This window comes from Hemiscyllium ocellatum, chromosome 12 (assembly GCF_020745735.1).
Source record: "Hemiscyllium ocellatum isolate sHemOce1 chromosome 12, sHemOce1.pat.X.cur, whole genome shotgun sequence".
Taxonomy (NCBI): domain Eukaryota; kingdom Metazoa; phylum Chordata; class Chondrichthyes; order Orectolobiformes; family Hemiscylliidae; genus Hemiscyllium; species Hemiscyllium ocellatum.
Genome location: NC_083412.1, coordinates 41,928,117 through 41,955,870, shown reverse-complemented (window position 1 = coordinate 41,955,870; position 27,754 = coordinate 41,928,117).

The following is a 27,754-nucleotide window of genomic DNA, read 5'->3' as shown; positions in this document are numbered from 1 at the left end:
CAAAACACCATATGCTTTCTTAACAATCCTATACACTTGGATGGCAACTTTGAGGAATCTATGTACTTGCACACCCAGATCCCTCTGTTCTTCCACATTTTTGAGTTTATTGGAAAGACTGAATGTCTGTTTTATTTTGGTGATTAAATAAACTTTTTTTTGTAGTTTTTGACATGGATCAAGGAGTCATGGGGATGTGATTATTGATGCATGTCTTCTGTCAGTGTCATAACAATCTTGCCTCTACCTCTGCTGAAGCCCAAGGGTTATATGACATAGATGGGGCAGAGAATCAAAAAAAAATTGTAGTACACTGAGAAAACATACATGGGTAATTATAGTATATTCACGCATTTCACTTATTCATTCACAATAAAATACTTGATTTTGTACCCGTTTCACAGTTCACTATTCTTGATGGAGCTGATTCAGGTTCCTTCATGATGAATGAATTGATAGAGAACATTTGGTGGATGTGTAGCAGTGATTGGCAATGGGATGTTTTGCATCAATAGCGATGATGTAGTTATAGAGGTAAATGAAATTATTGTTAATGACTTGTATGGCTAGTAGGACATTCCTGGTATCTTCACTAACAATATATATTGGGACAGAGATCCTATTTTCAACTTCTTATTTATTCTTTCTATCTTTGGAAAGACACATCAGGCGAAGAGTCCTGAATGACTTGCTCTTGTACATTTTAATTCTCACTGCTATATTGTGTTGTACAAAATACAGCACCATGATGTTATTGAGATCTTTGCTGGTGATTACAAAAGGTACCTACAGAAATCCATCTTGAGAATGTTGACAGCTTTCTTAATGACATATCTGTTTGTCATACATCTTGTGTAATAGTGTTCTTGATGTTAATTGGTGAGATTCCTTACAGGTGTCAACGACCAGGTTTGTAGGGGTAATCTTCATCTCCTAGCAACAATGCCTTAGAAGTTGTTTCCCTTTACAAGTTATGGTGCTGACACCATGGAACATATGGTGAATAAAAACCAATGAAGAATAAATGCTCTAGTTTGAAAAACTAAAATGGTGATCTTCATAGTCAGAAAATTTCACAGAGCATTACATTCATTGAGGTTTTAGTTATGAATGGTATGTCTCATTAAACAGATTTGTATGGCATGAGAGACAAATTGTACAGAGACTGTGGAAACAATTTTTCTGATTAGCTTTCCCCATTCTATTCTTTCTTATGTTCACAACATTTTCAAGTCTTTTGCACAAATCCTGCAGATAATAATTGGCATGACTGAGAAGGACTGCAATTAAGACTGAAGAATCTGAAAAAAAATGTGCTTTTTTGGTTATGTGCCAATGTAGTCCTATGTCTCTATATCACAATTTGTTTCATTTTCTTCCTGTAGAATTATCGTAAATGAAAGGAACAGCCACTTTCAAGCAAGTAAACTCTTTTTCAAAACAAACAGAAAAATATTAGAAATTATAATGTAGAGTTAATGGTTCCATAAATATTGACATTTTGTGCCGTCACTCCTCAATAATTCAGCTTTCTGAAATGGAAATTGTAACATCTGAGTCTAGTGGAAATCAGACGATCAGACATTTTTGCAGATTGCAATGCAATATGAAATAAAACTTCAGTGTCAAGTTAACATATGTGTGCTCAAAATTCAAATTAAATTTTCTGATTGTTAGTTATTTAATGACATTGCATTCACATTAAATTTGTAACTTTATTTGTGCATTACAAATTTGCTCCCAACAATATGCCTTGAAATCTTTAGCGACATCGGAATTACCAAATGACAACAATAGGATTGAGAGACATCAATCGTAACATAGTTTTAAAAACTCAGAAGCAGTTGTATCTACCATTAGACTTGTGTATTAGGGAACTTGTATTAGTGCAAGTTAAACTTAATATGTTCTGAGGAAGGGTCACTGAACCCAAAAGGCTAACTCTGATTTCTCTACACAGATGCTGCCGGACCTGCTGAGCTTTTCCAGCAATTTCTGTTTTCATTTCTGATTTACAGCACTCACATTTCTTTCTGTTTTTAAACTTGGTGTCAAATTTTGCAGGATGAGAGGCACTATAATACATTGTAAAGACCACTAGACATGTAACTTCTCTTGTCTGCAAATCTATTATCTGATATCATGAATTACCCATAGACTTTTTTGACCAGACCCTAGCAACTCATAGGAAACTCCACTCAAATGTTCATGTGCTGCAATGAATTCAGAAGGCATGGACTCACTTGATCCTATGGATGCCTGGGGCATTGTGAGTGAGTGGGATTGCAAAGTTATATTGCATTTTCCTCCTGTACACAGTTAACACAGACCTCCATCACCTGCCATGAGTGTAAAGGCTCCAACAAAGTAAACAAAATCAGTAAACAAGTCAGTAAAAGTATTGCATTTAATAAGGTTATTTGGTGACTTCTTTTAAACACCAGCATTGCAAACTGATCTTGGGAATATTATACCAGATCATGTCTTCTCAATTAATATTCTATTTATATAAACAAAACTGAAACAGAATGTTTCTAACAAAATTTGGAAATGAATAAATAGTATTGGCATAATGTTAAAAACTGAGCAGCTAGTATAACACTAAACGGTGTGGCTGATTTATCTAAACTCAGTTGGAGTGAAAAGGTTCAAGAACAAAGAGACTGCACCTATTAGCTAAAATAAGCTGATTGGCCCAATGGGAAATACCTCAACTCCTTACATGTATGTTTAATCATTTTTGTTTTAAATCATTTCAATATTATGTGCATTAGATTCAGTTGAGAGAGGTTTTGAATCATTTCAATGTGCAAACTCAAAGGTCTGCTAAGAAGCAGTAGATATAAGTACTGCAATCATTCTCTAGCTGTACTGCAATATCAAGATAGACAAAGCATAAATGGATTGTAACATGTTTTAATAGAAAAAATGTCCCTCTGTGCATGCACAGATCCATTGTCTCTAGCCTGTTATTAGTTTCCCACTGTCAGCGCAGCTGGGATGCAATAACTGCAGCTTGAGTGTTGTGCAAGATGAAGAAGGGATTGCAAATTTAACAGAAGGATCAAATAGAATTAACGTATTGAATGATTAATTAAATATTTCATAACAATACAAAGAGCATTGGGGATATTTTTGTAATTCAAAGAATAATCAACTAATAAAAATATCGATACTAAAATTATAGAATTGTGTCGGAGAGTTGGAGATGGACAGATGGGGTAGAGTTAGAACTGTTTCATGCTGATGGACCTGGAAAATTACCTGGGAAAATGGTGAATATTGACTGAATTGCAAATTTTCTTTTGTTTCCATAAATCCAACATTTTGAAACTCAATTTTAACTCCTCTTTTCTCTTGAAAGTCTCAGTTCCTGTTATGAGAATAAACTCAGTAATACTGTACTGTGCACTCATGAAATCCTGAATTGCAAATGCATCTCTTATCATCATAGGGAAAATTTCATTGAATACTTCCCAAGGCTCTGTGCTGAGACTGCTGCATCAATGAATTAACCCTATGATTAGCAGGTACTGGTAGCCAGCAAATAAACTGTCAAGCAAATGATAGTTTATTCTCCCGAGGAAATGATTACCAGTTGACACTTGTCTAAAGCAGCTGCATGCGTCAATTTTGGTCTGGTTCATCTAAAGCTGATAGAGTTAAGTGTGAAACTAGGAGCAAATGTTGAAGGGGTGTCATTAACGGACTAAAAAAATGTGTAGCAGGTCAGGCAGCATCCAAGGAGCAGGAGAATCGACGTTTCGGGCGTAAGCCCTTTTTCAGGTTTATGCCCAAAATGTCGATTCTCCTGCTCCTTGGATGCTGCCTGACCTGCTGCGCTTTTCCAGCAACACATTTTTCAGCTCTGATTTGCAGCATCTGCAGTCCTCACTTTTTCCACATTACTGGGCTAGTAATCCAGAGATCTATGCTCTGTTGTTATTGGTTCAAATTCCACCATATTGAATTTTGGCCTCAAATAATTTGGAATGGATCAGTTTGGAATAAAAAAACTAGTCTAATGGTGACCACAAAACTATTGTCAATCATCATGAAAACCAATCTGGTTCACTAATGCTCTTTAGAAATGGAAATTAACCACCTTAATTGACTATATGTGACTTCAGATCCACAGCAATATGGTTGACTTTGCAGTGGCCAAACATGCCACTCAGTTCTAATTAATTGCAGCAAAGACCAACAAAGGAATGAAGCTGGATCTGTCTTCCAGCATCAACCAAGGCAAAAGGGAGGATAATTGCATTCACAACTCTGAAGACCCTGCAAAGTCCTCCTTACTATCATCTGGGCACGTGCCAAATTTGGGATCGTTGCTCCACAGACTGATCAAACAGTTGTCTGACATTGTCTGTAAGTTATGATCTATGAAAATGCCTAGACTATGTTCCAAGCAACACCATTACTATCTCTGGGTATGTCCTGACACACCAAATGTGTTGGTAGTATGGAAAGCAGCATGGCGGCTCAGTGGTTAGCACTGCTGCCTCACAGCACCAGGGACCCGGGTTTGATTCCCGCCTCTGGCGACTCTCTGTGTGGAGTTTGCACATTCTCCCCGTGTCTTCGTGGTTTCCTCTGGGTGCTCCGGTTTCCTCCCTCAATCCAAAGATGTGTAGGTCAGGTGAATTGGCCATGCTAAATCGCCCTGTAGTGTTAGATGCATTAGTCAAGGGTAAATAGAGGGTAGGGGAATGGGGCTGGGTGGGTTACTCTTCGGAGGGTTGGTTGGGCTGAAGGGCCTCTTTCCATACTGTAGGGAATTTAATCTAATCTAATCCAGCCACGAGTGAGTTGCTCTTACAGTTCTCAATATTGATGCCAGATCTCATGATGTCTCTTCGCATCTGGTCAAACATGGAGAATGAATCCACTCACTGATTATTACTACTCCTTTCCCACCCACACTTGGCTAAGTAATCAGTACTCATTCATGTTGAATGCTACTTGGAGAGGTGTACTAAGGTTGGCAATATTCAGGGGACAGTGGGTAGTCTACAATGTCCATGACCAAGAATGGCCAAGTAGGCTCACTACTGACCAAACTGGCAGAATCCTAAAAGATATAAGAACATGACTGAACCTGGGGCAAATAGTGAGGGAATCAATAGGAGAGTAGTAATGTACTTGCTTTCATCCTCACTGATTGAACTGTAGACCTGCCTTCATGTAGAGAATGCTGTCCATCATATTGTCTGGCATTACCACCACACTGAATTAGATAGAATTTGGACAAATCTAACAACTCAAGATTGGGCACCCAGCTCTGTTGCCTTGGTTAATGGTTGATGCTATTTTAATTCCTTTGAGCCATCAGCAGAACAGCAGAATTGTATTCAAGCACAACCTGTAAACTAATGGCCTGGCCTGTTTTCCCATCTATCATTAAGATCAAGCTATCAGCTCTGATTCAATGAAGAGGTGCAGGAAAGCATGCCAAAGTAGCACATACTATATCTAAAAATGAAGTGCCAAAGACATGGACAACAGTCGCTCAAGAAGGCAGCTCAATAATTAGTGAATTCCTCAGCAACATGGGTGCCATTCTTCAGCCAATTCAATCACTCATCATTATATCAAAGAAGACACCAGATACTACAAGGGTTACAGGCTGTGACAACAATCAGGCCACAGAATGTGTAGTATTCTGAACCCCTAGTCAAGATATTCCATTACAGTTACAACATTGGTATCTATGGAGCAAAGTGGAAAATTGCCCAGGTATTTCCTGTACACAAAAAGCTGGACAAATCCAACCCAGCCAAACATCATCCCATCAGTTTACTCTCAATCGTTAGCAAGATGATGGAAAGTGTCAAAGACAGCACAATGGAAAGGCAATTAATAACGACCGACTCACTGACATTCCGCTTGGGTTGGGCCAAAACCTCTCAGTGCATGACTTCATTGCAGTCCTTGGTGCAAATAAAGACAAAAGAGCAAAACTCAAGATAGGAGGTGAGGGTGACTACTCTTTTCATGAAACTCAGTGTGGCTTCAAGTAGCTCCAGCAAACCTGGTGTCAAAGGAACGTGGGTGAAATCGCTCTTCAGGTTGGAGTCATATCTAGCAGAAAGGTATGTTGTTTTGATTGCTGAAGGTCAATGATCTCAATTCCATGAGATCACTGTAAAACTTCTTCGTCATAATGTCAGGGCATGTCCATCATCAGCTATCTCATCAATGACCTTTTCTCCACTGTAAGGTCAGAGATGGAGTTGTTTGTTGTACAGTTATTAATATCCAGCAACGTACACAAATCCTCAGATACTGGTACAATCCATTTCCATATGCAGCAAGCTCGCTATTACCTTCTCGAGGGCAATTAGAGATGAGCAACAAATGCTGGCCTCGCCAGTGATGCCCACATCCTGTGAATGAAACAAAAAAGACTGATATGGTCATAATAGTAGAATATAAACATGCAAATTCGGATCAATGGTGCAATGCTCTGATCAAACTATATGCAAAATATTATGTCCACATCTGATCAATGTGTGGCCTGCAAAATATTGAAATGATAGGGCCTCCACTAGTTCCCATGGTGTTGAAATACAAGCTTTCAGTGATACTAGGAAGGTGAATTTGATTCCACAGGAGGAGGTGGTGTTTGTCTTGTCATTGAGGAATGCCTGTGGACATTGTGTGTAACTAACTGCAGGCTGCATGCTCTGGGGAATCGATGTACATCTGCATAACAACACCAAACATGACACTACCCAAACAAAATTCTCCTCCATGTTTATTCATAGCTTAAATAGCACACCAGAGAGACGTAAGTCCAGAAGTAAAATACTGCAGCTGCTGAAAATCTTAACTGCAAAATAAATGCTGATCAGGTCAAGCTGCATCTGTGGAAGGAAATAGATTTCATAAAGGCAGAATCCTATTGACATCTTAATGATGTGGCTATGGAGAGAATTGAGACAGAATTGGACAAGGATCTGACAAGACTGATGTTCAAGATTGGGAACATCTTGCTGTAATTTATATGTTTTTCACAAATGGCATGGCAAGTTTCTGGTTAGGCAGTGATGAGTTGATAATTAAGGAGAATTGATGGTCATTGAGCCACTCAAAGTGTTCAGGGTTAGGATTCCTTCCTCATAAAAGATTGAGGAATTAAATGTCAGACAGTGTACTATCTCTTTTGAGTCCTTCTGCTGTGCTGGGGCTATTTTCCTTCTAGAATAAGGATTGAGGGGATATGAAAGTAGGTGGCATAGCTGTTACTGTTGGTGTAGCTGGGGGTGTGTCCCGAGCGAGGGTATGCAGTGTGGAAAACATGCAGAAGGGTTAGTTGTGTTTGGGGGTTGTGGTGGGTGGCAGCTATTGAGGGAAGATTTTGCAGGCAATAGTGAGAATTGTACAGCTCGAGCCTTGGCGGGAGGTGGGCACAGTAGCAGAGATAGAATGAATGTGTGAGGCACTGGAGAGAAGATGGTGGCATTTACACCAGCATTCCTCCAGCAGGCTGAGAACACACTGACCTGGCTGGCAAGTTCAGACCAGGCCGGGCATGGTCTGCTATCTTGGCCTATACCATGACTGTGGGTGACGAAGAAGTCCTGACTCTGCACCAGACCATCCAGCAGCAGCTGCAGGTCCCTGCCTATAAAGTGAGGCACCCATATCCCTCCATCTGCCATGTCTGGGGAAAATGTCAGTAACTGTTCAGGGCAACCCCAGACTGACAGTGCTTGTCATACACATTGCCATTTTAGTGATGGTGCCGGAACAACGGATGCAGGTAAATACTAGAATAAGCACTGGCTCTCAGAATGGAGCATGGTAAGATGAGGTCAGAATCAGAATGACAGATGTGATGGGGTGAGGTAGCGATTTACTGAGGCGATTTTTGTAAGATGTGGTAAAAGATTTCAGTTGGCCTCGAATGGAAATCCTTCCAAAATGCTCAATACAGCTCAAACTTAGCCAAATAAACGTTCAGTGCAATTCTTCAATTTGATGACATCTTCTCAGAATTTCTCACTCTGGTTCCAACTGACCTGAAATGTTAACTGTTCCAATTCACACACACTGCTGGACCTACTCAGCATTTACAGGCAATTTTGATGATGGTATAAAAAGTTCTGATATAATACATAATGCAGATGGATGCATAAAATTGCAAAGAGGGAATTACTGATTCAGTAAATGGGTGAAACTGAAGCAGATGGATTTTAATGCATTTAGATGCAAACTCTAAAGTGATTTACAGATCACAAAAATATCGTTTAAAGACAGAAAATTCTGGAAATGCTCAGCAGGTTTGTCAGTCTCTGTGGAGTGGGAAACAGAATTAACATTTCAGGTGGATGCATCCAGTGCAGTATTACAGAGGCAGGAAATTCATGATAAGGTGGAAATGCTTGAGATAATCAACAGACCAGGCAACGGCTATGAAGGTAGAAATGGTGGTAATTGAGAGACAGTACTTTCTTCTCGACCTTGGGACAGCAGCATCAGCATCAGATAGGGCTCCCGAGCCCACGCCTGCAGGTAGTGTGACAGGGACAAGCTAATTTCCTGGAAGCGGCCTCTGAGCTCATCATTCCAATAATGAGTGTTGGTGGGTGGGACCCAGGTGCTGCTGGTTAAATCAGAGGGCCAGTATCTCTGGCATCTTGGCTGCCCCACTGCAAGAGGTGGGCACTCTCCATGAGGAGGTAATTCTTCAGAGGGGCCAAACAGACAGGCCCCCTCAGATTGGAGGTAAAACTTCCTTGGCTGTCTTCTTGTGCTGTGTTTTTCCTCGTTGTAGACCCTCCTTACAGTAAGGTGCCATCCCGAGACCGAGGTCTTGCTCCCCTCTTTGTAACTGGATTCCTGACCCATTGACAGCAATCAGTATGAATAGGCAACACACTTCCTCCACCATAATCCTCAACATCAGTGCCCCGCAAGGCTGCGTACTCAGTCCCTGACTGGACTGTTTACGCACTCACATCTGTGTGGCCAAATTCCAGCCCAACTCTCTATTTTGTTCTCAAACAACAATGAGACAGAATACAGGAATACATGCTTAGTGGCATGGTATAGTGACAACAATCTCTCCATCAATGTTAGCAAAATGAAGGAGCTGGTCATTGACTTCAGGAAGAGGTATGGAGGGCATGCCCTTGTCTGCATCACTGGTGCGGAGGTGGAGATGGTTGAGAAGGTCAAGTTTCTGGGAGTGAAGATCACCAAAAATCTGTCCTGGCCCACCCAGGTCAGTGCGATGGTTAAGGAAGCACAACACTGTCTGTATTTCCTCATGAAGCTAAGGAAATTTGGCATGTCTACAAAGACTCTGACCAACTTTTATAGATGGACCACAGAAGGTACCCTGTCTGGATACAACACCGCATGCTATGGCAACTGGCTCTTCTCAACACTGCAAGAAACTACAGAGTTATGAACTCAGCCCAGGAAAGGGCTCATAGTAGTACCCCCCTGGACCCACCATGACATGGAGCTCTTCTTCTGCCACCTCTGCCTCCGTGCCTTCTTCTTTGACAAAAACTCTCAATCTCTCTGAGGACTCCTTCTCCCACTTCCAACCTTCCCCCTGCACTTGATCACCCCCCTCCTGCTGGCCTTGTACCCGCCCTCAACCTATTCATTGCAGGCTGCTGTCGTGATGTTGGCTGCCTCAATTTCTCCCCCGCACCAACCCCACCCACTCCAGCCTCACCCCCAATGAATGTGCAGCGCTCCACTCTGTCTGCAGCAACTCTCCCCAGTTCACCATTAAACCTGCTGACAAAGGTGGGACAGTGGTAGACTAGAGAATGGATGTCTATGTTGCAGAGTTGAGAGTGTGAAGCTGGAAAAGCACAGCAGGTCAGACAGTATCCGAGAAGCAGAAAAATGGATGTTTCCGGCAAAAGCCCTTCATCAGGAATGGTTTTTGCCTGAAACATTGATTTTCCTGCTCCTCTAATGCTACCTGACCTGCTGTGCTTTTCCAGCACCACACTCTTGACTCTGATCTCCAGCATCTGCAGTCATTTATGTTGCACAGGCCAAACGGCAACTCACCGATACCATGTCCTACCTCCCTCTTCCCCACAACCCCATTGTGACCCATCATGCCAAAATCACTCGCACTGCCCATGCCATTACTGCCTCTGATGATCTCCCCTCTAAACTCATACACCCCAGTCTCGCACTGCCCGTTTCTACTTTATCCCCAAGATCCACAAACCCAACCATGCTGGTCGACCCATCATCTCGACATGCTCCTGCTCCACTGAACTCCTCTTGTCCTACCTTGACTCCAACCTCTCCCCTTGGTTCAGGTACTTCCCACCTGCATCTGCGACACCAACCACACCCTCCATCTCTTCAGTAACATCCAGGTCCCCGGCCCCCAGTGCTGTGTCTTCACTATGGATATGCAATTGTTATACACGTCCATACCCCGCAAGGATAGCCTCCAGGCTCTCTGCTTCTTCCTGTCTAATAGATCCATCCAGTCCACCTCCCCTAATATCCTCCTCTGCCTCGCCAAACTGATCCTCACCCTCAATAACTTTTCCTTTTTCTCCTCCTATGGGCACCGGGATGGGCCCCAGCTACGCCTGCCTCTTTGTTGGCTGTATCGAACAGTCTCTGTTCAGTATCTACACAGGCACTGCACTCCAACTCTTCTGCCGTTACATTAATGACTGCATCGGTGCAGCGTCCTGCACCCAGGCTGAACTGGAGCAGTTCATCGACCTCACACAAAAATTCCACCCTGCCCTTAAATTTACTTGATCCATCTCGGACACCTCGTTCTCCTTTCTTGATTGCACCACTTCCATCACCAGCGACAGTCTCCAGACGGGCGTTTACTAAGAACCCACAGACTCCCATCGAACTTTCTCCCATCCAGTATCCAGCAAAAACTCCATCCCATTCTCCCAATTCCTCCACCTCTGCCGCATCTGCTCAGATGAGGAGACATTCTACTTGCGACCATCCTAGATGTCTGCCTATTTCAAACAACGTGCTTCTTCTCCCTTTGTCATCCAGATAACCCTCCACCGCACCTCATCCATTCCTTCTTCCACTGCTCTAAATCCCCCTCCAAAAGCAATAAAGACAGAGACTCCTTGTCCTAACATGCCACCCCTCCAGTCTCTGCATCCAGTGCATCATCCTTAAACACTTCCGCCAACTCCAACTAGACCCCACACCAAGAACATCTTCCCTTCCCTATTCCTCTCTGCCTTCTACAAAGACAGTTCCCTTCGACAGTCCTTGATTTGCACCACTCCCTCCACCAAACCCCCAGGACCCTCAGGTACCTTCCCCTGCAACTGGAAAAGATGCAAAACCTGCCAGTACACCATCCCCTCACCTCCATCCAGGCCCCCAAACAGTCCTTCCAGGTGAGACAGAGGTTCACCTGCCTCTCCTTCAACCTAGTTTACTGCATCAGGTGCTCCCAATGTGGTCTTCTCTGCATCAGGGAGACCAAACCTAAACTTAGGGAACGGTTCACCGAGCATCTCAGCTGGGCCTGGAGGGGCTGATCTGACTTTCTGTCACTGCCCATTTTAATTCCCCTTCCCACTCCCTTTCCGACATGACCATCTTGGCCTTCTCTGTTGCCAAAACAAACCAAAGCACAAATTGGAGGAACAACACCTCATAGAATCCCGACAGTATGGAAACAGGTCCTTCAACCCAACAAGCCCACACTGACCCTCTGAACAGTAACCCACCCAGATCCATTCCTCTACCCTATTATCTTATATTTACCCCTGACTGATGCATCTGTCCACTACAGGGATTTTAGCATGGCCACATCATCCTAACCTGTACATCTTTGGACTTTGGGAGGAAACCGGAACACAGGGAGACACAGGGAGAATATACAAACTCCACAAAGACAGTCACCTGAGGTTGGAATAGAACCAGGGTCCCTGGCACTGTGAGGTATCAGTGCTAACCACTGAACTACCGTGCCACTCTCACCTTCCACCTGGGCAGCCTACAACCCAGAGGACTCAACATTGAATTCTCCAATTTTAAATTATCTCTCTTTCCATTCTCCGACTTCCTTTTCAGCCCCTTCCCCTCCCTTTGACTCTTCCCTGCCACCAACTGGATTCATTCCTCCCAACTAGATTGCAACCTCTACTGGTCTTCACTTATCCCCACCTCACCATCCTGCCCCCACCACCACTTTATCTGCAGCTCCCCCTACAGCCATCCCCAGCCCTGAAGAAGGGTTACACCCGAAACGTCAACTTCTCCACCTGCTGATGTTACCTGGCTTGCTGTGTTCTTTCAGCCTCCTACCTGTCCATCACACAAAGCAGCCTTCCTTCCAATGACTCCATCTATACTTCCTAAATGTAGGGGTATGGGTGGGTTACGCTTTGGCGGGTCAGTGTGGACTTGTTGGGCCGAAGGGCCTGTTTCCACACTGTAAGTAATCTAATCTAATCTTAATGTTTCAGTTGGAGTGAAAATTTCTCAGACCATTAACTCTGATTTCACTCCACAGATGTTGCTAGACCTGCTGAGAGTTTCCAGCAATTTCTGTTTTCATTTCAGATTTCCAGCATCTGAAGTTCTTTCTGTCTTTTGATAACAAGTAATGTTGTTTTACGACTATTTGTGTAGTTTATCAACTCTTTTCAATATTGAAGACAGAGTTAACAACATCCCACTCTGGCTCTAAACCTTGATTGGCCAATTTATCCCTAATGTCCCACACAAACAATTATTCAGTGATTCTGATTCTATGTTGTCAGGCTGAAGATTTGTTGCTGCTGTATCTAAGATTTGCTGTATTTTAGTAACGCATTCACATCTCATTCAGTGTATTTATTGAGACACTATCATTCATTTCACTATTACGAATGTGCGGGTTCTGAAGTTTGTTTCAAGATCTATTTAATCGATGTCAAAACGTGCCCCTTGTGTCTCCTCTCTGTGTGACATCATGCATTATTAAACAAACCTGTTATTTTGAGAGCATTTTGAACTCTGTGTGCTCTCTAAAATGTCAATTTAATTTCTACAACTTTCGATTAATGAAATTGTATATATTAAAAATATGGACTGAACAATTTGACTCTAGTCTTACATGGTTGGCACAATATCAGCCAGAAGCTCTCAGGTGGGGTGCACAATGCTTTGGTTTGCTTTTGGTCAGCCTTGTGATACCCCATGCTTCGTGTTGACATGGCAGTGTTATGTGTATACTTGAAGCTTCCCAACTGGACAGACATGCCATTGAGTAGCAGCTATGATCGGTTTGGTACTTGAATTCCTGAATGGATTCACTTGTCATTCACTAACAAACTCGATGCAGTGGGAGCCATCCACCCTCTATCTTCCCTGCGCCCTCCCCACACCCATTAGTATCATTTAAAGGTAAAATGCTTTAGATTTTTTTACGCTGTCAAAGCTAGTGGAAGTATTGTGGGATCTCTTTGGAAGACTTGTGATGAGCTCTGGATTTGACAGAGAGGCTTGTTGCATTCTAATATGGAAGGCATTAGGTTAAAAAAAAAACTTTAAGATGAATAAGACAACAACTCTGAGCTTGCAACATGAGGAGGGGATGAAACATTGGTTGTTGAGAGGTGCAGCACAGTGCTTTGTGATGTGGAAGTGATAAGGAGGGGAGAAAGTAGCCTATCAGTAACTTCTCTGGCTCTGTTTCCTTAAGATAAGACACCTTCTCAATTATTGCTCATCACCAATTCTCAATGGCCACTAGGAATGAGATGTTGAACTGAATGTCGCTCTTGCCAGCAATACATTTGAATACAAAATTAAGCAGACCAAGATATTGGATAAAATCACATCTGTCCCCGTTGTGTACAATGCTCCTTATGTTCAGTTTGAGCAGAGTGGCAGCAACACAGTGTCACCTGCCTCAAAAGCCCCGGATTAATTGGCAGAGGTATTCACTGACATCTTCAGCCTCTCCTTCCTACAAGCTGAAGTGCCCGCCTGCTTCAAGAATACCACCATCATCCCGGTACCTGAGAAAGTACATACAATGCTCGTTAATGACTAGCACTCTGTGGCTCTGATCTCCATAACCATGAAGTGCTTTGAGAGGCTGGTCACGGCCCACATCAATTCTGGTCTCCCAGACTGCCTCAATCCCCTGCAAACGTCTACTGATGAAATAGGTCCACAGCTGACACCATTTCCCTAGCCCTGCATTCATCCCTGGAATATCTGGACAACAAGGACACCAATGCTAACCTCCTCATCAACTACAGCTCTGCCTTCAACACTGTAATCCCCTGCAGAGTGATCTCAAAACTCTGAGACCGAGCTCTCGGCTTTGTCTTCAGCAACTGGATCCTCAGATTCCTGACCCACAGACTGCAATCAGTAAAGTTAGTTAACTGCACCTCCTCCACAACAACACTCAATACTGGAGCCCCCTAATGATCTATTCTCAGTCCCCCACTGTACTCTCTGTGCACTCACAACTGTGTTGTCAAATTCCAAATGAACACCATCGACAAGTTTGCTGATGACACCACCATGATAGGATGGATATCAAACAACAGAAAGGAGATAGAGGGCTTGGTATCGTAGTGCAATGATAACAATCTTTCTCTCAAGGTTGGCAAATCTAAAGAACTGATCATTGACTTCAGAAAGAAAGGAGAAGAACATATCCCCATCTACATCAACAGAGCTGAGTTTAAAAGGGTGGAGAGCATCAAGTTCCTTAACTGACATCCTATTCTGGATTTTTTATGTAGATGTGATGGTCAGGAAAGCACAACAAAACCTCTTCTTCCTCAGGCAGCTCAGGAAATTTGGCATGTCCATAAAGACCCTCACCAACTTTTCCAGAAAGCATTCCATCTGGGTGCATAATGGTCTGGCATGACAACTGCTCTGCCCAGGACTAAGAAATTATAGAAAGTTGTGTGCAAAGCCCAGACCATCACGAAAGCCAACCTTCCATCCACAGATTCCATTTGCACATTTTGTTACTGTGTAACGGCTGCCAACATCATCAAAGACCCTTCCCACCCCAGTAATACTCTCCTACAACCTCATCCATCAGGCAGAAGATACAGAAGCTTGAACACATGCGCCAACAAGTTGAAGAAAACTTCTCCCTTGTTATTATTAGACTGCTGAATGGACTCTCTAATTCCAAGCAATGTTGATCTTCTCTCGCACATGTCCTGTGTGGTGTAACCTGTATGCCTCACTCTGTCCAAGTTTTTTCTCACCCTATGATCTGTATATCCTTGCTTACTATGATCTGCCTGTGCTGCTCGCAAACAAAGCCTTTCATTGTACTTAGGTACACATGACAATAAATCAAATAAAATTAATCAATCAAACAATCAATAACAATATTCCTTGAAAGAGAAAGATCAGCCTATCCTGGTCTTGTTTATCTTTATGAGAAAGTGAGGACTGCAGCTGCTGGAGATCAGAGTCAAAAAACATGATGCTGGAAAAGCACAGCAGGTCAGGCAGCATCCAAGGAGCAGGACAGTTGACATTTTGGGCATAAGCCCTTCAATAGGAATGTTTATCCTTATCCAGTTGTAGCAGAGAATCCCCAGCCAGGGCTTTTCTTCTTGCTCCTATGCCATTACTTCTGATGTTCCCCAAGGATCTCCTCTTGCTCCCTTCCTTCATTCATCTACCTGCTGCCCACTCTCTTTCTGACATCTGCAATTATAGCATTGCTTTCCACATGTTTTGCAGACAATATTCATTCAACCTTTGTTCCACTTTCCTTCACCCATTGTTCATCTCTAAGTTGTCAGACTGCTTGTCAGCATCTAGTATTCAATGAGCAGACATTTCTCCCAACAAATCGTTGGATATACCAAGCCATTGTCTTTGGTCCTTGTCAAAGACTTAACCTTTAATCATTGAACCCACCTCTCTCTCTCCCTGATAGTTGTCTGAGGCTGAAAACCTGTTGTAATTTTTGTGTTATTTTTGACCTTGATATGAGCTTGCTAAAACAAAGAAGACCATAAGACATAAGAGCAGAATTAGGCCATTTGACCCACTCAGTCTGCTTTGCCATATTGCTGATATTCCACAGATTAACCAACCTCAAGCTGAAGAAATTCCTTTTCATCTCAGTTCCGAAGGCTCACCCTCTCACATTGTGCCTTTGGGTCCTGATCTGTTCTTGTAGTGAAAACATCTTCTCCACTTCCACTCTATTCTCAACTACTCCTTGTATGTCAAGCCCTTCATCCCCAAGATCATTCTTGTAGACTTCCTCTGGACCCTTACCAATACCAGCATATCTCTCCTTGTATACGGGGCTGAAAACTGCACACAGTATTCCAAATACAGTCTGAGCTGAGCTCCACATTGTAAGTAATCTAATCTTACATAGCCTCAACAGTACATTTCTGTTCTTGTACTCTAACCCTCTTGAATTGAATGCTAACATTTAACCTGCCTTCCTAACTGCCAAGTGAACCTGCATGTTAGCCTTAAGAGAGTTCTACAGTAGAACTCCCAAGTCCTTTTGTGCTTCAGATTTCTAAAGCCTTTCCCTATTTAGTAAATAGTCTACACCTCTAATCTTCTGGCCAAAGTGCACACTTTCTCTCACGGTGTTCAATCTGCCACTTTGTCCACTCTCTTATATTATTATAATGTAAAAAATATAATCACAATATATTATTATTACATATTTTATTTCTAGTTAACCGCTCATTAATGCTAAAATTAATGCCATTTAAAACACTCGTGTCTGAGTTTTACTGAGCACCAACGTCCACTCATCTATTGCTCCTTGGATCACTAACCTTGAGGAACTCCTTGATTTTAAAATGATTATCTTTGTTTTCAAATCTTTCCATAACCTTATACACCAACCTCAAATTCTCCCTCAAACTCATGCTCCACCAAGTGTGGCTACTAAGCAACTGGTTTCAATTGCCTTTCCACTGGTGGCGATGCCTTCAGGCACCTTGGTCCCTAGCTCCAGACTCCTCTTCATAAACCTCTCTGACTCTTCTTTGCTCTTTTCTCTTTTAAGTTGCTCCTTTGAATCTGCCCTTTTAACTAATCTGAAGTTTTGTATTTTTCAAAGGCCATATCAGTTTTTTTTTGTCTTTGAAGACCAAAATGGACCAAATTCCCTTCTTATCTTTGAGAAGGTGGTGATGAGCCACCCTTTGAAACCGCTACAGTCCATGTGTGGTATGCAAACCAACAATGTCATTCGGGAGGAAAATTCAGGATTTTGACCCAGTGACCCTGAAGAAATGGTGATATATTTACAACTCAGAATGGTGACTGATGAATCGTGAGTAATGTTGAATATTGTCAGGAGCTGGGTGGCCCTCACTAAAATCCAAACTGAGCATCACTGATGATCGAGAATAGACTGATGGGGGCAAGTGGCCGGGTCAGATTTGTCCTGCTTTTTGTGTGCATGGCATAGCCTGGGCAATTCTCCACATTGTTTGCTAGATTCCAATATTGCAGCTGTACGGGAAGAGCTTGGCAAGGAGAGCAGCAAGTTTTGGAGCAGAAAACTTCAGCAGCATTCCCTTTGTTTTTTTTGCTGGCTGCAAAAGTCTCCGAGGCCTGTGCGTGGTAATGACTTCCAGAAGTCAGTACCATAGTTGGTGTGCCAAGGCCAATTGGATGCGTGGAGCATCCGAGCAGCTGGGTATTTGCAGCCATTCAGCTTCGAGCAATCATTGTAATGCCAGAATGTTGTCAGGGCTCATAGCCTTTATAGTGCCCAATGTCTCCAACTGTTTCTTGATAAGACATGGAATGAATTGAATTTGCCAAAGACTAGCATCTGGGATACTGGGGGTCTCAGGAGGAGACTGAGATGGATCATCCACTCAGCACTTCTGGCTGAAGATTATTGTGACTGTGTGAGCTTTCTTCTGCACTGATGTGTTAGTGTTCTCCCATTATTGAGGATGGGAATAAGTGTGGAGCTGCCTCTTCCTCCAGTGACTTGTTTAATGCAAGTAGTCCCGTTTTGTAGCTTCGTCAGGTTGGCACCTCATTTGTGCTGTCACCTCTGCTGAGCGTGTCTTGTCAGTAAGGCAGCTAATACCCATGGATGGTGAGGGCAGTGTCTGGTGTATTGTCTGTAAAGTCAGATTCTATGATTTTGGCACTAACTGCCAGATATTAGTAAGGAGAGTTGTGCAGAGTTGACAGGGCTGTTTTTTTTTGTTGTCATTTCTGGTGCATAGGTTGATGCCAGGTACACTTCCATTTCTTTTTTGGTACATCACAATTGAAACAATTCAATAGTTGCTAGGCCATTTCTGAGGGCAGTTCAGACTCAATCACATTGCTATAGTTTTGGAGTTACATAAAGGCCAAACTAGGTATGAATGACAGATTTTCTCTCCTATAGGCCATTAGTCATAGAGTCATAGAGATGTATAGCATGGAAATAGACCCTTTGGTCCAACTCATCTGTGCTGACCAGTTATCCTAACCTAATCTAGTCGCACTTAGCCATATGCCTCTAAAACCTTCCTATTCATATACCCATCCAGATTCTTTTTAAATGTTGCAACTGTACCAGCCTCCATCACTTCCTCTGGCAGCTCAGTTTATACATGCACCACCCTCTGTGTGAAAAAAGTTGCCCCTTATGTCTCTTTTTAAGTTTTTCCTCCTCACCCTAAATCTATGCCCTCTAGTTGTAGACTCCCCCACACCAGGGAGAAGACCTTGCTTATTTACCATATCCGAACTCCTCTTGATTTTATAAACCTCTATGAGGTTACCTGTCAGCCTCTGACCCTCCAGGGAAAACAGCCCCAGCCTATTCAGCCCTATAGTTCAAACCCTCCAACCCTGGCAAGATCTTGTAAATCTTTTCTGAACCCTTCCAAGTCAACTAGATGTTTTTTTCCAACAATTGACAGTAGTCATCATTAGACTCTTAATTCAGGTTTTTTTTTGGAATTCAAAATTCATAATCTGCCGCAGTGGGATTCTGATCCAGGTTCCCAGAACATCATCTGGTTTCCTGGGTTAATAGTCTAGCATTAATGCCACTGGCCTCCCCATTCCCTCTGCCTTCACTGTCATGAGGCATTCAATGTGTCAGCGAAAGAAGCTCAGAGATGATGAGATTGATACCTGCTACAGGAACAGGCTCATATATGGAATCTCAGTGCTCAAAGGAATAGGCAGGCTCTCAGAGCAGTCGAGAAATCTGTGCTCTTATGGATTAGTAGAATTGCTGAGGCCACACAGGATGACAGTGGAATTGACATATGGAGCACAAACTTGTTACTGCTCCACCATTGTCCTTTCTGTATGCTGTCAGCCAGCTCAGGCTGCTGCCTTCCATGCTGAGATGGTGTAGTCCAAAGTCCCTGTACTCAAGGCCTTGAGCTGCTCAATATTATGCTGCAAGACCAACTTCCCCTGTAAAAGACACAGGCTTTCCAACTATAGCCACTGAGATAATGCCGCAAAGGGGCACTACAACAGGCAAAGACAAATGAGGGTGAATATTTCATTTGGAGTGTATCTTGACATGGATGGTTTGACAAAGAAGTTACCAGAAAGATTTTGTTGGTTTTGTTGCAGGATTCTGACCATGAAGTAATGGAACATCATAATTAATAGAAACTTAGGTCACACAACAGCAGCAAAAACAACTTGAATTATATAGCTGCTTTAATGTAGTAAAATGTTCAAAGGTGTTTCACATGCTTTATGACTTTAGATACAAGATACATGAGAAGTGTCATGACCTATGTAACATAGTGTGGTCATACATTGTACACATAATCGTAGTGACTGGGCTTCTGTTTCAACATTACAGCTTCTAGAGCAGGAATATTGTGCAGAACTGTTTATTTTAATGAAGAGGTGGGGCACTAATTTGTACACAAAATTCCCCTTTAACCTTTGTTCTGAATGGAATAAAATATGGTCCTGTATGAGAAACTGGTGCAGTTTGCTCACAAAAATTTTTTTTGGTATTTCCGGTCAAAATAAATTCACAAATAATGTTAATCCTATTTGATCCCTGTTGGTGAATACCAGTGATACATTGCTCAGCTGACCACGTTTGGAAGAGTAATTAACAGATTAATGTTGCACAGATGATGTCTGGAGATTTTAATTTAATGTCTAACTCTGCTTTGTGCATGGACCACAGAGGTATGTGCTAAGATGTGAATTGTCTTTAGCTGTTGAGCACAGTTTCACAAAGGGGTCTAACAGATGAACTGATAGATTGTATTGTGGCCTTGGGTGGGGTGCTGATTTGTGTGAAATGATAATTGACATTTTAGTAACACTCTAAAAATGTTTTTTTTCCCTCAAATGTCTGGTAGCACAGAAGCTGAAGATTACAATATATTTATTCTAAAGCATGAACTTAACCTCTGATAGCTAGACCATACCATAGGCCCTGAGTCTCATTCTGTTCATGTTTATAGAAGCTGCAGAACACTCACTGCCTCCTTTTACCATTCTGGAAGTCAAATATTCACAATAGGGAAGAAAATGGCTATGACCACATTTCATTTTAAGAAGTTTTCTTTTTCCTCTCCCTACACCTTAGGTGCCTATGGTTCTGTATGTGGGCTGGAGGGAATCTGTTCAGCAGTGGAGCCCACCGGTCCTGGAGGTTTGGTCAGTCATCCTGGGAGTGCCAACGGTTTCCATGCCAGAATTGAGTTAACTCTCAGTTTAAATATCTAAAGTTAAAAAGGGCAGGACAAGTGGAAATGGAGTTGTCTGCCCACCTCTGATGTGTCTTGAGTGGAGATTTCTGAGGGGAATGTATGTGGATCCTCCTCAACGCTGTGTGTGTCCTGGATGGCCCTGGCTCTTTGTGAGGAAGGGGCACCTGTAGCACATGTTCCCCTGTCACTATTCTTTCTGTCCTGCGGAATGGATGGCTGGTGTGATGGATTGCAGGTTTCTGATCCTGTCTGAAGATACATGGCCTGGATCACCATGGCAGGCACCAACCAGTCTATGGAGACAGTCTGACCGTTGCATGGTTTCCTGCACTACTGCAGCTTCTGGTCAATGATGGTCTTTGCGTACTTCATATCCGTTGGTGCCACTCTGCCAACAAAGCTTCCAAGTTCCTGCCAAGGAAACACAGTGCATTCTTCCCCTTGTCTGCCATATTTGATTCCATCTGTCAATGAGCAGAGTAGCTTCAGAATGCCAGGAATTGGTTGGGTGCACAGTGGTTTTTAAGTCTGGTGTGGACACAAGGGATGCTCGAGTGTTGGCAGATATCCAGGGAGTGAGAACTTCCTCTAGGAATGGTGCATGGTAAGATGGGTATGGAATCTGGCATGAAAAATGCCAGATGGGCAGAGTAGGTAATTAATGACATGACGAAAGTGAGGACTGCAGATGCTGGAGATTAGAGTCAAGAGTGTGGTGGTGGAAAAACACAGCAGGTCAGGCAGCATCCGAAGAGCAGGAAAATCAATGTTTCGGGCAAAGGCCCTTCATCAGGAATGAGGCAGGAATGACATTAGTTTGGTAAGATATAGCAAGAGATCGTGAAAATGTGTTGCTGGAAAAGCGCAGCAGGTTCGGGCAGCATCCAAGGAGCAGGAGAATCAACGCTTTGGGCATGAGCCCTTCTTCAGGAACCTGAAGCCCTTCCTGAAGAAGAGCTCATGCCTGAAACACCGATTCTCCTGCTCCTTGGATGCTGCCTGATCTGCTGCGCTTTTCCAGCAACACATTTTCAGCTCTGATCTCCAGCATCTGCAGCCCTCACTTTCTCCTATAGCAAGAGATCGTGCATAGCCTCATGATGAAAAGCCCTCAAAAAACTTGACACCACTTGGATTTATCAAACAAAACCACACAAGATGTGGTCCAATGATTATTACTTATTCTGTTCCATTTGGATTTGGGGCCAGGAGAAAGATTTTATTAAGTTAAACCTCACCTAATTTTCTTGGGCCGAGAAGATGATGTTAAAAAATACTGATGAGCATCTGTTTGAGATTCATTCAAATTAATTGAAACTTGAACATTTTGTGGACACTGTCAGGCCAGACTGAATCACATGCACCTAAATGATACAGCGAGACAGAAAGCGTATGAACTCCTACCTAAAAGAGTTTGGCGCAGTGAGAGACTTTTCAAAAGTACTTTTTCAAAAGATCAGCTAAATGGGAATGATTTCACAATGTAGTCCGTGTGAGTGCCATTGCTTATTGTATGTACTCAGATAAGAACTCAGTCCTGTGGTCGACTCAAGGAGATGATTTAATGGGTCAAACAGATTTCACGTGAACTGCTGATTTCTTTGTGTTTTTATATTTTTCCTCCCCAAATGAAGTCGACATGAGCCTGGCTCATCATTTACTCTTATGCCTTTTAGCAGGAGTTTACAGAAAAGCAGTCAAAAGAAAGCTCCTTTACTCTCCTTACCATAGGATGCTAATTCAGACCCCAACCACAAACTCCTCACCTGACCCCCACCCCGTGCAACATCCCCCCTCTCCACCCCGGGAATCTGATCTAGGATCAACTTTGCAATTTTCAGTGTATCATTTTCTCAGTTGAATGGTATTCTGTATCTTTCCTTGGTTTCGTTAGCTATACAGCTGCCCTGGCAGTTTTCAGAAACATCTATTGCATCCGCTGCACCCGATGTGGCCTCCTCTACATTGGGGAGACGGGCCGCTTACTTGCGGAACGCTTCAGAGCCCACACCTCCTCCCTCACATCCCTCCAAGGCCCCAAGGGATCCTTCTATATCCGCCACAAGTTCACCTGTACCTCCACACACATCATCTATTGCATCCGCTGCACCCGATGTGGCCTCCTCTACATTGGGGAGACGGGCCGCTTACTTGCGGAACGCTTCAGAGAACACCTCAGGGACGCCCGGACCAACCAACCCAACCACCCCGTGGCTCAACACTTTAACTCTCCCTCCCACTCCACCGAGGACATGCAGGTCCTTGGACTCCTCCACCGGCAAAACATAACAACACGACAGTTGGAGGAAGAACGCCTCATCTTCCGCCTGGGAACCCTCCAACCACAAGGGATGAACTCGGATTTCTCCAGTTTCCTCATTTCCCCTCCCCCCACCTTGTCTCAGTCGGTTCCCTCAACTCAGCACCGCCCTCCTAACCTGCAATCTTCTTCCTAACCTCTCCGCCCCCACCCCACTCCGGCCTATCACCCTCACCTTGACCTCCTTCCACCTATCACATCTCCATCGCCCTTCCCCCAAGTCCCTCCTCCCTACCTTTTATCTTAACCTGCCTACCACCTTCTCCTCATTCCTGATGAAGGGCTTATGCCCGAAACGTCGAATTTCCTATTCCTTGGATGCTGCCTGACCTGTTGTACTTTAACCAGCAACGCATTTTCAACTGTGATCTCCAGCATCTGCAGACCTCATTTTTTACCCGAAGTTTTCAGAAACATGCTAGCATGCAAATGAAGTTGTGAAACATTTGAGGCATTGCTCATAATTTATTTTACTACTGTTTAATAGATGTTAAAATTTTACATTTAAAATAAACCATCAAACCTCCATGCAAAAACAGTTGAGAGAGCAAGTTGATGAGAGTCGTGTGACAGTTCACTCACTCTGGTTAAAGTCAGTGTATGAGATGTGAACCTGGTGGTGGCCGTGGGAACCAATGCTGTTACTACATGGGAGTGAGACAACCCTGGGCTCATGTTCTAGCCAGTTAAACAACACAGGCTTTCCTGCATGCTGCAAGGGAAAGGTGGGACCCTCTCTTTCAAACAGATGAACAATAGAGACCCCTTTCACCTGACCAAACCTGGACTGATATTATACAGGAGGTCAGCAGCTATGGTATCCACTATAGTCTTGGATTTGGTGCCACAAACCACTTATTGAATCCCTACAGTACAGAAAGAGGCCATTCAACCCTTCAGGTCTGCATTGACCCTCTGAAGAGCATCCTACCCGAATCCCTTCCCTATCCCTGTAAATGTACAGTTCCCATGGCTAATCCTCCTCCCACACATCCCAGATACTATGAGGAATTTACCATGGACAATGCACCTAGCCTGCACATCTTTGGACTATGAGAGGAAACCGGAGCACCCACAAACAAAAGGAGAATGTGCAAACTCCAGACAGTCGCCCAGTGCTGCAACTGAACCTGGATCCCTGATGCTGTGAGACAAAAGTGCTACCCACGGAGCCAACGTGCCATTGACTTCCTCCATTCCTATATTTTCATTGAGTTCTAAGCATTGCTCTCCTCACCGGGGCTGCATGTGGCAACCTGAGATGGTTTCTAATGGGTTGGGATTGACCATTCAAGGTGGAAAGGATATACCAGCACAGCTCTCTTATGATAAGAGCCCCAGGTAGGGGCTGCCACTTATCTATATTTTCTGGCATTCCCACCACCGCATCATCAAGAGGACCTAGGAAGGAGACATTGGGCCCATCATGAGCTAAAGACTATCATCCATACTTGTGAATGTTGTCCTAATGTATGAATAAAACTCACAGTGCCCCTGACTGCTGGAGAAGCAGGTCCACAACAGTACAGTGAGATCCAAGACTGGGAGCAGACCTTCCAACACCATAAACTGGTTGGATTGCAAGACTACCAAATTATGTTGAGATTAACTATGTTGGTGGCATGGTGGCACAGTGGTTAACACTGCTGCCTTACAGTGCCAGAGACCTGGGTTCAATTCCCACCTCAGGCAACTGTCTGTGTGGAGTTTGCACATTCTGCCTGGGTTTCCTCCCACAGTCCAAAAATGTTTAGGTTAGGTGAATTGGCCATGTTAAATTACCCATAGTGTCAGGTGAATGGATAAATGTATGGGTGGGTTGCTGTTTGGACAGTCAGTGTGGACTTGTTGTGCTGAAGGGCCTGTTTCCACAATGTAAGTAATCTAAATTTTTGTTAAGAAAGCATATGGTGTTTTGGCTTTCATTAACAGGGGGATTGAGTTTAAGAGCCATGAGAACTTGTTGCAACTCTCTAAAGCTTTGGTTAGACCGCGTATGGAATACTGTGTCAGTTCTGGTCACCCTATTATAGGAAAGATGTCGATGCTTTGGAGAGGGTTCAGAAGAGGTTTACCAGGATGCTGCCTGGAATGGAGGGCTTATCTTACGAAGCGAGGTTGACTGAACTCGGACTTTTTTCATTGGAAAAAAGAAGGAAGAGAGGGGATCTAATTGAGGTGTACAAGATAATGAGAGGCATAGATAGAGGTGATAGCCAGAAACATTTTCCAAGGGCAGAAATTGTTAACACGAGGAGGTCATAGTTTTAAGCTGTTTGGCGGAAAGTATAGAGGGGATGTCAGAGGTGTGTTCTTTACGCAGAGAGTTGTGAGAGCATGGAATGCGTTGCCAGCAGCAGTTGTGGAAGCGAGGTCATTGGGGATATTTAAGAGACTGCTGGCCATGCATATGGTCACAGAAATTTGAGGGTTCATGCATTAGGTTTACCTTACATGAGGATCAATGGTCGGCACAACATCGTGGGCTGAAAGACCTGTTCTGTGCTGTACTGTTCTATGTTCTATGTTCTATTAAGAGGGCCAACACAAAAACTTGAGGAAGTATTGAGCCCATGTGTTCACATGAACATGTGAAGACCCACATCAAGGCAGGATAGGCGGAAGAGATGTGAAACCTAACAGTGGACAGCAGTTCCTCAGCACCTCTGTATTACCCAGAACAATAAGTTTAGGTCCTGTACATGAGCCCCTCAGTTGTGCCAGTGTACATGGAGAGTCAATGTGGCTCTTTAACTCTGTATTTTTTAAAAATTCATCCACAAGATGAAGATGTTACTGACTAGGCAGCATTTATTGTCCATCCCTAATTACCCAGAGGAAGTCAACACATTGCTGTGGGTCTGGAGTCCCAACCAGGTAAGGATGGCAATTTCCTTCCCTAAAGGACATTAGTGAACCAGTTGGGTTTTTCCCAATAATTGACAATGGATTCATGGTTATCATTAGATTCTTAGTTCCAGATATTTATTGAATTCAAATTCTACTATAGCAGCTCCCTGAAACACTGTCTGGATTGACAGTCTAGCAATAATACCAATAGGCCATCACCACCTCTGTATGCTTGAATGGAGGAGTCTCATGCTCTTTGGTGTCTCGGTCTCTAGAATAAATCTCCCCTGAAAACCTACCTTTAATAATTCCCTGTGGATTAGTGACAATGATTTTATGAGTTCATTGCTTAAGAACCTCATAGCACAATTGGTTCCCACTGCAGCTGTCAAACCATTACTGCACGAAATCCCAATTTTAGAGGCATATCACCTCAAGTTGGCAATAATCTCTACTCTACTCAATCAAGTATCAAGTAACCAGCCTAAATATGACTGACTTCCAGGGGATGGTACTGAGGCTTTCCATCAATGCCACCAGTTTTAACTGGCTAGGAGTTTGACTGTTAGAGACTAGGGCAAAATGCACCCATCTAAATACTTTGACTAATGCACTGTTTAACATGTTTACCCAAATATCTTATAGTATCAAAGCCGACAGACAGAAGTCGGATAATGATAAAATAGTTGCAACTTTATTGAATTGATAATTTAAAATAAGCAAGCTAGTCAGTATTAAGTTACTGAACTCTTTCCACCTGGGTATCCCAGAAATACTTGTTACACATACTCAAACTTGCCATTGGGCTGACGGTGTTTGTAGAGCTGAGTAATCTCTCTGTCTGAAGAAGTGGGTCTTGTGCTACAGTTAAACTCTATAGATAGAGTTTCCTTTCAGTATGAGCATCTTCAGCCTATTGGTGGAGCCTCTGCTGCTTTCACAAGGCCAAAACCAGGGTTATTTAAATTTCTGGAAGATTTCCAGAAAGTTCTGTCGAGCCCTCCAATCAGAGTGCAGTCCTTAATTGTCAGAAGTTATTTTGATGCTCCATCCCAGAGGTAACAATCCAGGTGTTGTTCTGTCTAAGGAAAGGGTTCAATTGCAAATGTCCCCTTTGTTTACACTGGTACCACTTATAGCCCTGAACATTCTATTAGGCTCAGAGGTTCCCATTCACACCCTGGTGTTGTGGCTTGATTGCATTTGCAGACTGTCTGGAGTTTGCGGAGAGTTTGTTTGACAAGTCTTAAATTATTTTTGCTCAGATCCCATAATTCCATTGGTTTGGCCAATTTTTAGGCCGGGAAGCCCAGCAGCCTCCGAGTTATGCAATTTGTGATCTATGTGTGCAACTAAGTATCTCACAAACTCCGCACCAAATTGCAGATAGTTGCATGAAAATGACTGTTGCATACCTGCTCAATATGCTGAATTGCTTTCCCCCCTCTTGTCTTGGCTGTAACACTCGTTGCTTTCCTGTCACTGATAAATATGTGAAATCAATTTCACATCACTTGGGCTCAGTCTGGCACTATCTCCCTCCAATCTTTTTGTCCTTGTGCTTGTATTCTGCTCCCAAGAGCTCCATAAAATCCAGACTTATGATTCTTTTTAAGACTATCAGCTTGAAAGGCTTCAATTTAAATTTTCGACCGTGATCTTAGCATGCGCAGTTATCAGAAATAATTAACAGATATCAGTTCAATTTATATTGCTGCCAGTAGGTTTAGATGTGGACTGATATAAAAGTGATGACATAATAACAGCAAGGATCTGCATTAAGGGTCAGGCAGCATTCAATATAAATATTAATATCCACTGTATTTGCTTTCAATTTCATGACTGCTATTTAGTCACATTTCAGCTTGAAGCATATTTTCCTTGTACTCAAGAGGTTAGAGTGATTGATTGAAAA